Consider the following 14,035-nt stretch of genomic DNA (forward strand, 5'->3'; position numbering starts at 1 on the left):
TTTCCTATATTTCATCCTTTGACAGGAATTTTGTAGGTATCATAGTTTTTAAGTTATAAATTTTTGTAGAAAATTAAGAAAACATTTTTGGCTATTTCCAAAAAGTAGTAATTGTTTTTCGAATATTTCAAGTATGCAAAGTTGCTTCAATGACCCAGGTCTTCACACCCACAACGTTTCACCACTATCTGAGATAATGCTGCCAACTCCTAAGACGAGTTGGCATGAAATTCGTCAATATTATCACGCTCCTCCCCAACAGCATCAATAGCTATGTGGATAGCGTGATCGTGTATAACAGTCTTGTATTACAGCCGTCCTTGGTTCGATTCACGTTGACGTCGTTTGGACTTTTTCTTTGGGTGCAATCCAAAAAAAAAAATGGGTAGGTTGTATCTATGATATAACCGCAAAATTGACGTGGGACTACCTTAGCTTAATAATCATTGGGTGCACTGATTAAATTTTTGTTTGATGCAATCCATGTATTGTGATAGATTATGTTCTTCGTTACAAGAAAATTCCATGACAATCTATTTACGTTTGGTATAATACCTGGGACAAAATATGTGAACGGATGAATTATCAAACGATTATTTTATTTACATTTCCCTCTGAAGTTTGCATCTCTTAAGTGTACGTACCTCACGAACCGCGAATTTGCTTGATTTGATGAACTTCAGGCACTCAGTTTCGATTTTGACATGTACGAACGCTTATTGTTTAATCAATAGGCGTTATCGCAGCAAATGGCTATCAACATTTTGTCTAATCATAAAATTGTATGCGTAGAAATTCAGTGAGCAGAAAATATGAAGGCATATCATTCAATGCAATCTTGAATAACCGAGCTAAAGCGTTGTGCAATTGTTCGGAAAACACTTTTCGGAGTGCAAAAAACATGCGGGCGCAGAAGTACCCTCAACAATTAATAAACAATTTCAACTTCTACTTTTTATACTATAGAGGCTTTAAATTTCAAAGTTTATTCGCCTCTAGTGTCTGCACGATTTTCCTAGGTTCCTAGATTTAGGAGACCGTGTTGAGGCAACATATTCTAGTCTGCACAAAGACAAGCGAGTACAAAAGTACTCGCAGTTTGCATTTATTTGCAAAGCCGATTTCCTCAGACATCTTGGTTTAGAAGTCTGTGTTAGGCAAACACATTTCAGTCGGAACAAAAATACTCCCGACCTGCATGTATTTGCAATGCCAATTTACCCACGCTCCTTGGATTTGCAGTCTGTGTTAGGGAAACACATTTCAGTCGAAACAAAAATACCCCCGACTTGCATGTATTTGCAATGTCAATTTACCCACGTTTCATGGATTTCAAGTCTGTGTTATGGAAACAAATTTCAGTCGGAACAAAAATGCCTCCGACTTACATGTATTTACAATGCCTATTTACCCACGCTCCTTGGATTTAAAATCTGTGTTAGGGACACACATTTCAGTCGAAACAAAAATACCCCCGACTTGCATGTATTTGCAATGTCAATTTACCCACGTTTCATGGATTTCAAGTCTGTGTTATGGAAACAAATTTCAGTCGGAACAAAAATGCCTCCGACTTACATGTATTCACAATGCCTATTTACCCACGCTCCTTGGATTTAAAATCTGTGTTAGGGACACACATTTCAGTCGGAACAAAAATGCCTCCGATTTGAATGTATTTACAATGCCAATTTCCCCACGCTCCTTGGATTTAAAGTCTGTGTTAAGGAAACACATTTCAGTCGGAAGAAAAATACCCCCGATTTGCATGTATTTGCAATGCCAATTTCCCCACGCTCCTTGGACTTAAAGTCTGTGTTAGGGAAACACATTTCAGTCGGAACAAAAATGCCTCCGACTTACATGTATTTGCAATCCCAATTTCCCCACGCTCCATGGATTTAAATCTGTGTTAGGGAAACACATTTCAGTCGGAACAAAAATACCCCCGACTTGCATGTATTTGCAATGCTATTTCCCCACGCTCCTTGGATTAAAAGTCTGTGTTAGGGAAACACATTTTAGTCGGAACTTCTTCTTCTTCTTTGTTTTTAAGAGGCTTTAAACTTTGCAGTTCATTCGCCTCTATGAGTCGGAACTAAAATGCCCCGACTTCTATGTATTTGCAATGCCAATTTCTCCACGTTCCATGGATTTGCAGTCTGTGTTAGGGAAACACATTTTAGTCGGAACAAAAATGCCTCCGACTTACATGTATTTGCAATGTCGATTTCCCCAAGGCTGCTTGGTTTTGATGGCTGTGTTGGGGAAACCGTAAATCGGGCCAATCAAAACGAGGCATTTAGGGCGTTTTGATAACGCTTAACATTTTATAGTTATTCAATTGTTTATTTAACTAAAAGTAACATTTTATTAATTGCGATAGAAGCGTAGAAATATTCCCTATCAATTGATGCAAACATCTTTCCGATCCAGTAAGAAATGTTCGAGTTATAAGCATTCGGAATCTTTCATTTTTTCCTGCATGTTCTGTGTTTAGGTTTTCATTTTACCCCCCATATATTCCGGTTAGACGTAGTCCCACCTCAAAAAATGAAAAAAATAAAATAAAAAAAGAGATGTCTGCTTCCATACATACAAACATTTTAAAGCGTTGGGGGACAGATGACATTATTTGTCTACTTGACGCTTCAAGGCACGAAATGACATGTTTTCTGTTGAAAATGAAATGCTTTCTGACAACGCTAGTTTGGGTGTAAACTTCAAACATGCCTTGATATCTTTGTTTCCTACGCAGAGTCATGAGAAATTAAAATACATTCTTCCGAAAATGACACCATCATATTTCGCCCCTTTCTCCCAAGCTTATACCAGCGCCTTGGTCCTAAATTGATCATACCAGCTAATTTGCCGTAAATCTAAACTGTCCAGATCGAATCAAGTAGCCGTTTATAAACAAATTATTCCACCAGCTATCTTTTACGGTTCGCCGGAGTGAGATTCTTTTGTGTCGACCGTAATAAAATTCAAAAATCCCAGAACAGGTTCCTCCGAATGATCCTAAATATACCATACAGGACAGGAGTAGCTGATTTTCATGAGTTAGCTGAAAGAAAAAATGTTGAGACAAAACTGGAATACTCTTGCTAGCAGATGTAGAAACTCTGAGTTCCCTTCTAGAAAGGGGATATTCTAAAGTTTTGTTTTGTAAATAGTAGCCATAAGATGTGAATAGTTGATGTTAGTATTAGTTCTAGTTTTAGTTAAATTATCTAGCTGCATTTGCACAAAACCTCTCAAATTGAATTTCTATGTGGTAATAGAAACAAACAGATAATCTGTTTGAATATGAAAAAACATGATAAAAATGAAACAAAGATGAAAAACAGGAACGCTGTATCACTTGAAAAAGAAATGTTAGTTATGTAAATCCCCAAAAATGATTAACAAAATGAAATTTTAGATAAGACGTTTTTTCGTGCTCTGAACAAATAAAACAAAGAATTTTTTACTATACATTATTTCATTATTTGTTTGTTCATCCATCAACAATACAATAAGAACTAAACATGAAAAAAATCAACATTAGAATAGTTACAAACTGTTGGGTTAAAAAAAAAGTTGTGCCATGGCGTGCACGATTCCAACCCTTCTGGTTGTCCTGAATAAAAAATATCGAACAGATTCTGAATCAGTAAAGAGGCCGTTATCGCATAAACTTCGGACAAGGCAAAAAAAATCTTGACAAAATAGCGACCGTTTCGAAATAAAATTGCTTCCTTGCATTTTTTTGTGACAATTTCATTTTTTAAAATAGTGAAATTGGAAAAAAATTTTTTTTTATATGTTCATGCGATAGAGAGACGTATGAAGAATCATCCAAATTTGGAATGAATCGATTCAGCAAAAACTTCTAAGCTTCAGAAATATGGAGAAAACATTTTTTACTTCCTGGACATGAATACCTGTGTTGAAGTTGAAGTTGAGTGTTGAGAAATCCATGCAGGATGGATTTCTCAACACTCAACTTCATCACGAAATCACTTTCCAAACAAATCAACGCTTGGGATGTTCTTGGAAGACAGCAAGTCGTGGACATTTCATGATTGTGTGAATCGATAATATTTACACGCATATCAAAAAGGTCCCGCATGAACAGTGGCACTGGAAAATATTTTTGTCAAGAAAATTTTACAAAGACAACAATGCAATAACAGCATTCCACGGTTATTGCATTTTTATTTCACGGTCCATCTAGATTTGTATAATCCGGTCCCACCCGCCAACCGGAGGCTAATTAATACCGTATCCATTATTTTAAATGTTGTATAATTTGTCAGCGGCTTTAATTTGTTACACCGCAAAACAAATACGCCACCCACTAAGCGAAGCGGAGAATGAGAAATTAGCTTGGTCTCGATTTGTGTGTTTTGTCTAATCGTTTTCGGATTGGGTGCAAATGTGCTCTTGCGCCAAGGAGCGGTTAGAAGTGCAGAAACAAAACCAAAACGGCGACAAACAAATCAGGAAGAACTTGGTTGTACAAGTCGGTGACCCAGGCATTTGATGTAGTCTCGGCGATGCATCACTGGAGAAAGTGCCCCACTAAAGGTCAAACACGTGGCTGCCGCCGAATCAGACTTTCACTGTCGCGTTTCAATTAGTGTAATTGATTGTATCGAGAAGAACTGGAATGGGAACAGAAGAGCCACAATCAATCAGTTGCAGCCAATTGAATTGGAGCGCCAGCAGATCATGTTAGCAAACATTTAGTGATCTTTGGCCTTGTCTTGGCGTTGAGGAGAAACCAAACGATCAGCTTTAGCAGGAAAAGCTTGAAATAGTCTCATCAATCTCAATGAACCGGTGACGAAGGAAGGCGCCACTGAACAATCCTTTCCAAGCATGCCGTCGATGGAGTCTAGAACCCGTTGCTCGCCTTCTTGTTAATTCCTCGTGCTTATTCAATATTAATAATCAACTGACAGGCGACAAGTTAATAAATGTTTCATACTGTTTACAAGTTTCGATTTCAATGAAGTTGTCTATCTACGAGGTACCGGATAAACCCTTTTGCAAACAAGTTTAGCCTCAATTGCGAGCGGAATTTACATATGACACTATCAGATAATTCAAATTGCGTTCGACCCAGTGAACCAAATATCGGACGCCGTAAGTTATTAATTTTCTCTAATTTTATAATTGTTCCAGATAGCAGATATGAATACGGAATGCACCCGTTCTGGCTGAAGAGCTGAAATCGGACCGCAAAAGATTATCAAGAATTTTTGAGAAACCCGGGCTTTTTGCATAATTTCATTAAGTGATGACAGACGATACTGCAAAAAAAAAACTACCGTTTTCCGCAGACGATAAGAGTGCAGTTCCAACGACATCCTTCGCCGTGTGCAGGAGTACCTCGAAGATGAATGGGACGGGCGAGAATGAAACAATCTAGCCGATTTTTTTTTCGACTGTTGTTCATTCAACTCATATGGTGATTTATTGGCATGAACTTGGGCTTGGGAATGTCATCACCGATGCTGGATTTGGCGACAAACAGTTTGCAGATGGCGAACAACACAGCACGAATGGAGAGCTGTTTGGTGGTAAACTGCGCCAACAATTTTGCGCTCTAGTATTTGCTAATTGAATATCCGATTTCGGGAAGCGTGGTGGAACAGAGTGTGGGAACGATTAAAATATTGCGGTCCATTTCGAATGCGGTCTGCTGTTTAATGGGGAACCGTTTACCGCTTTCATGGGAAATGTCACTGAACCAGTACCACTTGGAGTGGATGAACTCAGGCTTAGGGAAGCCGTAAGCACATGTTGATCGAATAAAAATTTTAATGGCACATGGCGAAAAACACTGACATTGGGGAATGTATAGGCACTTATGCTGGTAATAATTGAAAATAAAGTTATGTCACAAATACGAGCAGACGTTGTGTAGGCCATTGAATTTACTGGATGTTTTTCGAGCAAACAAAGTTTTTTGAATAATTTTTGATAAAAAAAGCAGCATAATCCAGTTAAAATCGAGAAGTATGACTTTCGGAATTGGTTTGATGTTAAACAATAATTCAAGAAAGATTTTTGTTATGATATCTTCACATCTAACAACCATCTTCAGTATTGAATGTGTTTAGCGCTAGAAACTACGACAAATAGCCGAAGTGGCTCATCATATAATTACAGCATCGATTTTATATAAGAAAAAAATTCATTGATTCTGCTACACATCGTTCCTCGAGAGACATCATATGACATATATATATATATATACATATATGACATCATATGACATATATATGACTTGCAAATATAATAGAACGTTTATGAACCAAACTGATGATTTATTGTTTCGTATATTTCTCCAGTTTGTCTCTCAATATGCGATCTCCTAGGGATTTTCAAATAGTTTGAGATTTGCACTGGAATATTCATTTGAGCTTTCTTTCTGTTTTACAGTGTCTCTCTAGATAAGACGTTTCATTGCACTATGAAAGATGAAATGAGCTTAAACAGTTGTTCTTTACGAGTTCATACATACCTTGAATGATTATTTTTCGCATAGCTAACGATCATATGCTGAGTCAATCGATATTTGGATAAAAAACCGTGTACGTAAAATTGAGAAAACCATTTTTTTTTAAATACTGCACCAACGGCTGAAATACACTCGGCAAAGAAGCGCAAAGTGCAACATCGCACATTTTCAGTGGAACGCTGCATTGTTGTATAAAATAACAAATGGAGATCACATTTTTCATATGACATAATATGCTTTTTACATGTTTTTGGTTTATTATGCGTATACGTAATTATCACAACAGTGCCACAGAAATTTTGATTCACCATCATAATTTGAAGCTTCCCGGAAGAAGTCTGAACAAGGTATCCCCAAAATAGCCGATTTTCACTGCTTTTTCAACCAACCCCAAGGTCATCATCATCAAGTGCGTCGAATGAACTTAAATTTCTCAAACAAATGATTCAATTGTTTTTGTACCCATAAAGTCCGGTTGAAATAACGAGGTGTAGTTGTCTTGTTGGGATTTCAATTCTACTTTGAAAACTTTTCATGTTTTGATTTTGTAACCCGAATAATAATTTAAAAGTTTGTATTAAATTAAAAACAAAATTAATATCGTTACGTTTTGTATTAATCCACATGTCTTCAAATGTGTTTTACGTAACTCCTAAGCAAATATTTTCACTATAATGATGTATTTGGAAAAGTTGTTAGAAATTATAAAATAAAAAAAAATAAATAAAAAGTACATATTTTAGATATTGCATTTTTTTAATAAATAAAAAAGGAGTACTATTTTTTTTTCAGTGTATATTTTTTCACTTTTAAACATAAACTATAACTCTTTCTAAGACATTATTTGGGTATGATTCATAGTTTTTGAGATATACCCTATTGAAAAGTTACGCTTGAGTCAAACAATTCCCAATTGCTGTGGAAAACTCATATTTCCTCCAACCCAAACGGAATACAAACTTTCTTTATAATCAATAATACATGTTTTTAAAATCTGCATTTTTAGGACGATTTCAATTGGAATTACTCTTATGTACTTATGTACTTATGTTAGTATATTTAGTTTAAAGTATCGCCAAAACCTGTGCAAAATTTTCTATTGGTACGATCAACCGTTTTCCCCCGTTTTCTCAACGTGTCAAAAAATAGAGTAGCACTTCATTGCTAGGAAAAGCTACATGCGAATATGATGCCTTCTTGTTATTCTTCTTTGTAATTTGAAAACGACGATTGAAGCTTTGGTGAATCCTTGGTCTGGCACGAATCTAACAAGGTCTACCGTTAAAAACTTTTTTTTTTGCTTAAAACACTGTAAATGCTATATATTACAATCCCCTACTCTGTAAATGGTTTAAGGTGAAGGTGGAAGCTAGCCACAAATGGCTGCCACAATGGCGCTCATTTCTTTCATCTCCCTCCCTCACCTCTCGCCCGAAAATCAATAATTTTGCGAAACAGTGTGAAGAAAATGATCGTTTTCGCACACTTCCCATCAAGTAATATCAACCAAACTCTAATCGATTACTCACAAGATATTAAATTTTCATCTGCTTTCGCACCGTATAGTGAAGAACGTCGGAAAACTCGAGCAAGTGCTCTGAAAGTTAAATTTTCGTTTTTCAATCTTCTGCAATGGTTTTGTTTGTATTGGTGGAAGCATCGCTCTACATTATGCTTGTTTCGTGCATATTCTGAATATGCATTCTGAGGCGAAATATTTTGCACGCCTGTTCCACATTGAGGTTGGTTAGGGTGAATATAATATTTATAGTGATTTTTCTATAGTTTGTATAGTATACAAACAAAGCTTATTTGTAAAACTTATTAGCTCATTGTTATTCTTTTTTAATCTTAAACCAAACGTAAAATGTCGAAAATCCTTGCACCATTCTTTCTTGGGCTAGGGCTTTTGATCCGTTCGGATTTAGAACCATCTTCTGGATTTGTTTCATTATTACGAAATATTTGAGATATTGACAAATTCTGCGTCGCAAAATGTTTGTATTAGTAAGTTCTAAAAGTCTTCTGAAAACAGTTTCTATGTAGAATTTTAAATATAAAATTTAGAGCAAAAAATAGTTTTTCTCATGGTGACCCTAACGTAACTTAGAAAAAATGCGCTATATCGGTTATTTCAAGAGATAGAAAAAACTTTGTTCTACAAAGATGTCTCAAATAACTGGGAGAACAACATTGTTGAACTATATTAAAGATAAGAAAGTTAGATTTTTTTTATTTCATCGACATCGTCACACTATTTTTGATAACATAAAAATGAGCGCTTTTCGTATGTAAAAACTTTGTCAAAGACAGTTTTTGTCTAGAGAATAACTGTCAAGCTCTAAATACAAATCTTCACTTAAATACATCTCCTGGACCATTGTACATTGGTTGCACCTTCGCTTACCAAGCGATCGATCGTGAGTTCAAAACTCAGGGCCGTCAATTGACCATCTTTGTGTTGTTATAGAATAACTACGTCCACCCAACAATCATCAGCGATGGAGATCGATCCTCGGTCAAATGGAGATCGACTCATCCATACTAGTCTTGCTTGAAACTGCTCTGCTCTGCAAGAAACATCGGGCAGTTGTGCTATTAATAACACAACAATGATCATATCAACTGTCTCCACTGTCCTGCCTAACTGAACAATGGAAGAACAGACGGAATACGCTTACGCCCGAATGGCTACAATGTAATTTACAATTTATAGATACGACAAAATTGTGCTCCCGTGGCCGAGTGGTTAGCGTCATAACTAACATGCCGGGTGTTCGGGTTCGATTCCCGTTCTGGTCGGGGGAATTTTTCGTCAAAGAAATTTCCTCCCACTTGCACTGTGATCACGCGTATTCTAGAGCTTGCCACTCAGAATGCATTCAAGGCGTGTTATTTGGCATAGAAATCTCAACTAAGTACTAATAAAAATGACGCAAGTAATACTACGTTGAGACGGCGAAGTTCCTCTAGGAACGTTAGTGCCATTGAAGAAGAAGAAGAAGATACGACAAAATATGTAACATGTACACGATTAAAATCCGGTTCTGTAATGCTAATGAGCCTGAATAATGAAACAAATACGTATTTCTTTTGAGTATGCATTTTGAAATCCTTAACATATCTCATTTTTTTGCTCACGCAACACGAAAATCCAAGGTGCTTCAAAGGTAGCTGGAAGGGAAGATTTTAAACATCTTCAAGGTCAAACTATCCAAGTTTCTCATAAAATATCTGGCTATATGCGGCTTGTGAAGCCGCGATATCATTTTTTTCAAATCTTCAAATCTTCGAAGATGAAAAATGAAAATCTACTCTCCTCTCAGTAGCTTAGCTTCGATTAGGACTACTTCGGCATCATGATTCATCATGATTTGAATTGACTAGATATTGAGTTGACGAGCGTTGAGAACGAGAATGACCGATGAACTTTTCTAGCAAATAGTTATTCTAATTGACGTGACTAATGAATACAAATCTGCCTCTTCAGTCAACCTGACTCCAATCCACACTTCTACTCCCCCTGACACGAATCTCGTTACCCGCGTTCAAAATCTTATTTTTTCGTCCATATAAAGTGAACGAAAACTCAATTTCTGATGCAATAAAAAATAGTTACACCATTAATGGACGGTTTAATGTTCACCCACCAACGAACTTAGGCAGTTATCAGGTATGCTATAAAGATCCTCTCGTTAGTATTAGTAAATAGTGTGCAAAATAATGTGTAGTTTGGGAGGAATTCTGAATAAAATGTTAGTTCACTTTGTCTCCGAGTAATTTGTGAGTAATTTTCGTGTACGATACAAAAAAGTCTAGCTCACTTGTAGTATATGTCAAACCACGTTGAACATCGGTACATGCATACGTGATACATGAGAGAGAGAGAGAGAGAGAGAAACGAATTTATTTTGGGGGGAGTCACTTCAATGTGCAATGGATTCCATTTGACGGAGAGGAATGAAATGAGATAGTCGAGTCGTAGAGTGAGAATGCAACTAAAAGCCCAAATGACTATTGAGTCATGTTGACGTAGAAACTGCTGAAGCTGAAGCCAAAACTCATTTTCAATGGAACGCGAATTTCTTCAAAGTCCCCTGACTATCCTCAGTCGAATATGATTTTGTCGAGCCCTGTTAACGACACCGATTTTTTCGGCGATTTGCAATATTTCTAGTGCAGCGAAAAAAACTTTTTTTTTTAAATATGGAGTTTCAAAGAAAAAAAATAATTTTGAATTTTTCATAAAATAAATAATTTATTTTATCGAAAAACCAGCATGATCTCACACAGTAGATCCTGAATAGTACGTTTACAGTGAAAACTTGTTGCATTTTCAACGAATTAAAACCGAATTTTCTGCCGGCGCTCTAAAATCGTGGTTCCATAAAAATGACTCCCAATTTTATATCGTACAGTTTTAGCAGCCTAAAAAATGGAGTATTGCCAGATACCTCTAGACGTTTTTGGTTAAGTAAAATATTGAAATAATATTCCAAGTGCAGCGGAAAAAACCTTTCGTAGGGGGCAATATAGTTTCAAAGTCGATCGAGTGAAATTGATTCATGGTCAAGAATGAATGCCGGTTTGGTGCCCTGCCGTAATCAACACCGTTAGAAAAAAATACATCGCCCGACCAGAAAATGCACTTGTTTCGCATTTCTACACACTAAGCTGATCTAGATGAAGGAGGGTGTTAGCCAGCCAGCAGGCAATCGACTTGATATGCCGTGATATCGATCTTCGTTCCGAAATTTCCGATAAGCCATACACCACGATGTTCCACTTCGAGACCACAAATGACAAGATTTGACCGAAAAACACCAATAAATCTGCGTTTTATTTATTCCCAAACCATTGGTCCGCTCTACATCTAGATTTGTATAATCCGGTCCCACCCGCCAACCGGAGGCTAATTAATACCGTATCCATTATTTTAAATGTTGTATAATTTGTCAGCGGCTTTAATTTGTTACACCGCAAAACAAATACGCCACCCACTAAGCGAAGCGGAGAATGAGAAATTAGCTTGGTCTCGATTTGTGTGTTTTGTCTAATCGTTTTCGGATTGGGTGCAAATGTGCTCTTGCGCCAAGGAGCGGTTAGAAGTGCAGAAACAAAACCAAAACGGCGACAAACAAATCAGGAAGAACTTGGTTGTACAAGTCGGTGACCCAGGCATTTGATGTAGTCTCGGCGATGCATCACTGGAGAAAGTGCCCCACTAAAGGTCAAACACGTGGCTGCCGCCGAATCAGACTTTCACTGTCGCGTTTCAATTAGTGTAATTGATTGTATCGAGAAGAACTGGAATGGGAACAGAAGAGCCACAATCAATCAGTTGCAGCCAATTGAATTGGAGCGCCAGCAGATCATGTTAGCAAACATTTAGTGATCTTTGGCCTTGTCTTGGCGTTGAGGAGAAACCAAACGATCAGCTTTAGCAGGAAAAGCTTGAAATAGTCTCATCAATCTCAATGAACCGGTGACGAAGGAAGGCGCCACTGAACAATCCTTTCCAAGCATGCCGTCGATGGAGTCTAGAACCCGTTGCTCGCCTTCTTGTTAATTCCTCGTGCTTATTCAATATTAATAATCAACTGACAGGCGACAAGTTAATAAATGTTTCATACTGTTTACAAGTTTCGATTTCAATGAAGTTGTCTATCTACGAGGTACCGGATAAACCCTTTTGCAAACAAGTTTAGCCTCAATTGCGAGCGGAATTTACATATGACACTATCAGATAATTCAAATTGCGTTCGACCCAGTGAACCAAATATCGGACGCCGTAAGTTATTAATTTTCTCTAATTTTATAATTGTTCCAGATAGCAGATATGAATACGGAATGCACCCGTTCTGGCTGAAGAGCTGAAATCGGACCGCAAAAGATTATCAAGAATTTTTGAGAAACCCGGGCTTTTTGCATAATTTCATTAAGTGATGACAGACGATACTGCAAAAAAAAAACTACCGTTTTCCGCAGACGATAAGAGTGCAGTTCCAACGACATCCTTCGCCGTGTGCAGGAGTACCTCGAAGATGAATGGGACGGGCGAGAATGAAACAATCTAGCCGATTTTTTTTTCGACTGTTGTTCATTCAACTCATATGGTGATTTATTGGCATGAACTTGGGCTTGGGAATGTCATCACCGATGCTGGATTTGGCGACAAACAGTTTGCAGATGGCGAACAACACAGCACGAATGGAGAGCTGTTTGGTGGTAAACTGCGCCAACAATTTTGCGCTCTAGTATTTGCTAATTGAATATCCGATTTCGGGAAGCGTGGTGGAACAGAGTGTGGGAACGATTAAAATATTGCGGTCCATTTCGAATGCGGTCTGCTGTTTAATGGGGAACCGTTTACCGCTTTCATGGGAAATGTCACTGAACCAGTACCACTTGGAGTGGATGAACTCAGGCTTAGGGAAGCCGTAAGCACATGTTGATCGAATAAAAATTTTAATGGCACATGGCGAAAAACACTGACATTGGGGAATGTATAGGCACTTATGCTGGTAATAATTGAAAATAAAGTTATGTCACAAATACGAGCAGACGTTGTGTAGGCCATTGAATTTACTGGATGTTTTTCGAGCAAACAAAGTTTTTTGAATAATTTTTGATAAAAAAAGCAGCATAATCCAGTTAAAATCGAGAAGTATGACTTTCGGAATTGGTTTGATGTTAAACAATAATTCAAGAAAGATTTTTGTTATGATATCTTCACATCTAACAACCATCTTCAGTATTGAATGTGTTTAGCGCTAGAAACTACGACAAATAGCCGAAGTGGCTCATCATATAATTACAGCATCGATTTTATATAAGAAAAAAATTCATTGATTCTGCTACACATCGTTCCTCGAGAGACATCATATGACATATATATATATATATACATATATGACATCATATGACATATATATGACTTGCAAATATAATAGAACGTTTATGAACCAAACTGATGATTTATTGTTTCGTATATTTCTCCAGTTTGTCTCTCAATATGCGATCTCCTAGGGATTTTCAAATAGTTTGAGATTTGCACTGGAATATTCATTTGAGCTTTCTTTCTGTTTTACAGTGTCTCTCTAGATAAGACGTTTCATTGCACTATGAAAGATGAAATGAGCTTAAACAGTTGTTCTTTACGAGTTCATACATACCTTGAATGATTATTTTTCGCATAGCTAACGATCATATGCTGAGTCAATCGATATTTGGATAAAAAACCGTGTACGTAAAATTGAGAAAACCATTTTTTTTTAAATACTGCACCAACGGCTGAAATACACTCGGCAAAGAAGCGCAAAGTGCAACATCGCACATTTTCAGTGGAACGCTGCATTGTTGTATAAAATAACAAATGGAGATCACATTTTTCATATGACATAATATGCTTTTTACATGTTTTTGGTTTATTATGCGTATACGTAATTATCACAACAGTGCCACAGAAATTTTGATTCACCATCATAATTTGAAGCTTCCCGGAAGAAGTCTGAACAAGGT

General features: G+C 37.0%; 1 protein-coding gene across 6 annotated transcripts in view; it reads right to left on the reverse strand.

The window, feature by feature from the left end:
- The window catches only part of LOC129775573 (calcium uptake protein 3, mitochondrial), a 164,432-nt gene that overhangs the window by 58,959 nt on the left and 91,438 nt on the right, over positions 1-14,035 (reverse strand). The window lies entirely within an intron of this gene.

Source organism: Toxorhynchites rutilus, chromosome 3 (genome assembly GCF_029784135.1).
Source record: "Toxorhynchites rutilus septentrionalis strain SRP chromosome 3, ASM2978413v1, whole genome shotgun sequence".
Taxonomy (NCBI): Eukaryota; Metazoa; Arthropoda; class Insecta; order Diptera; family Culicidae; genus Toxorhynchites; species Toxorhynchites rutilus.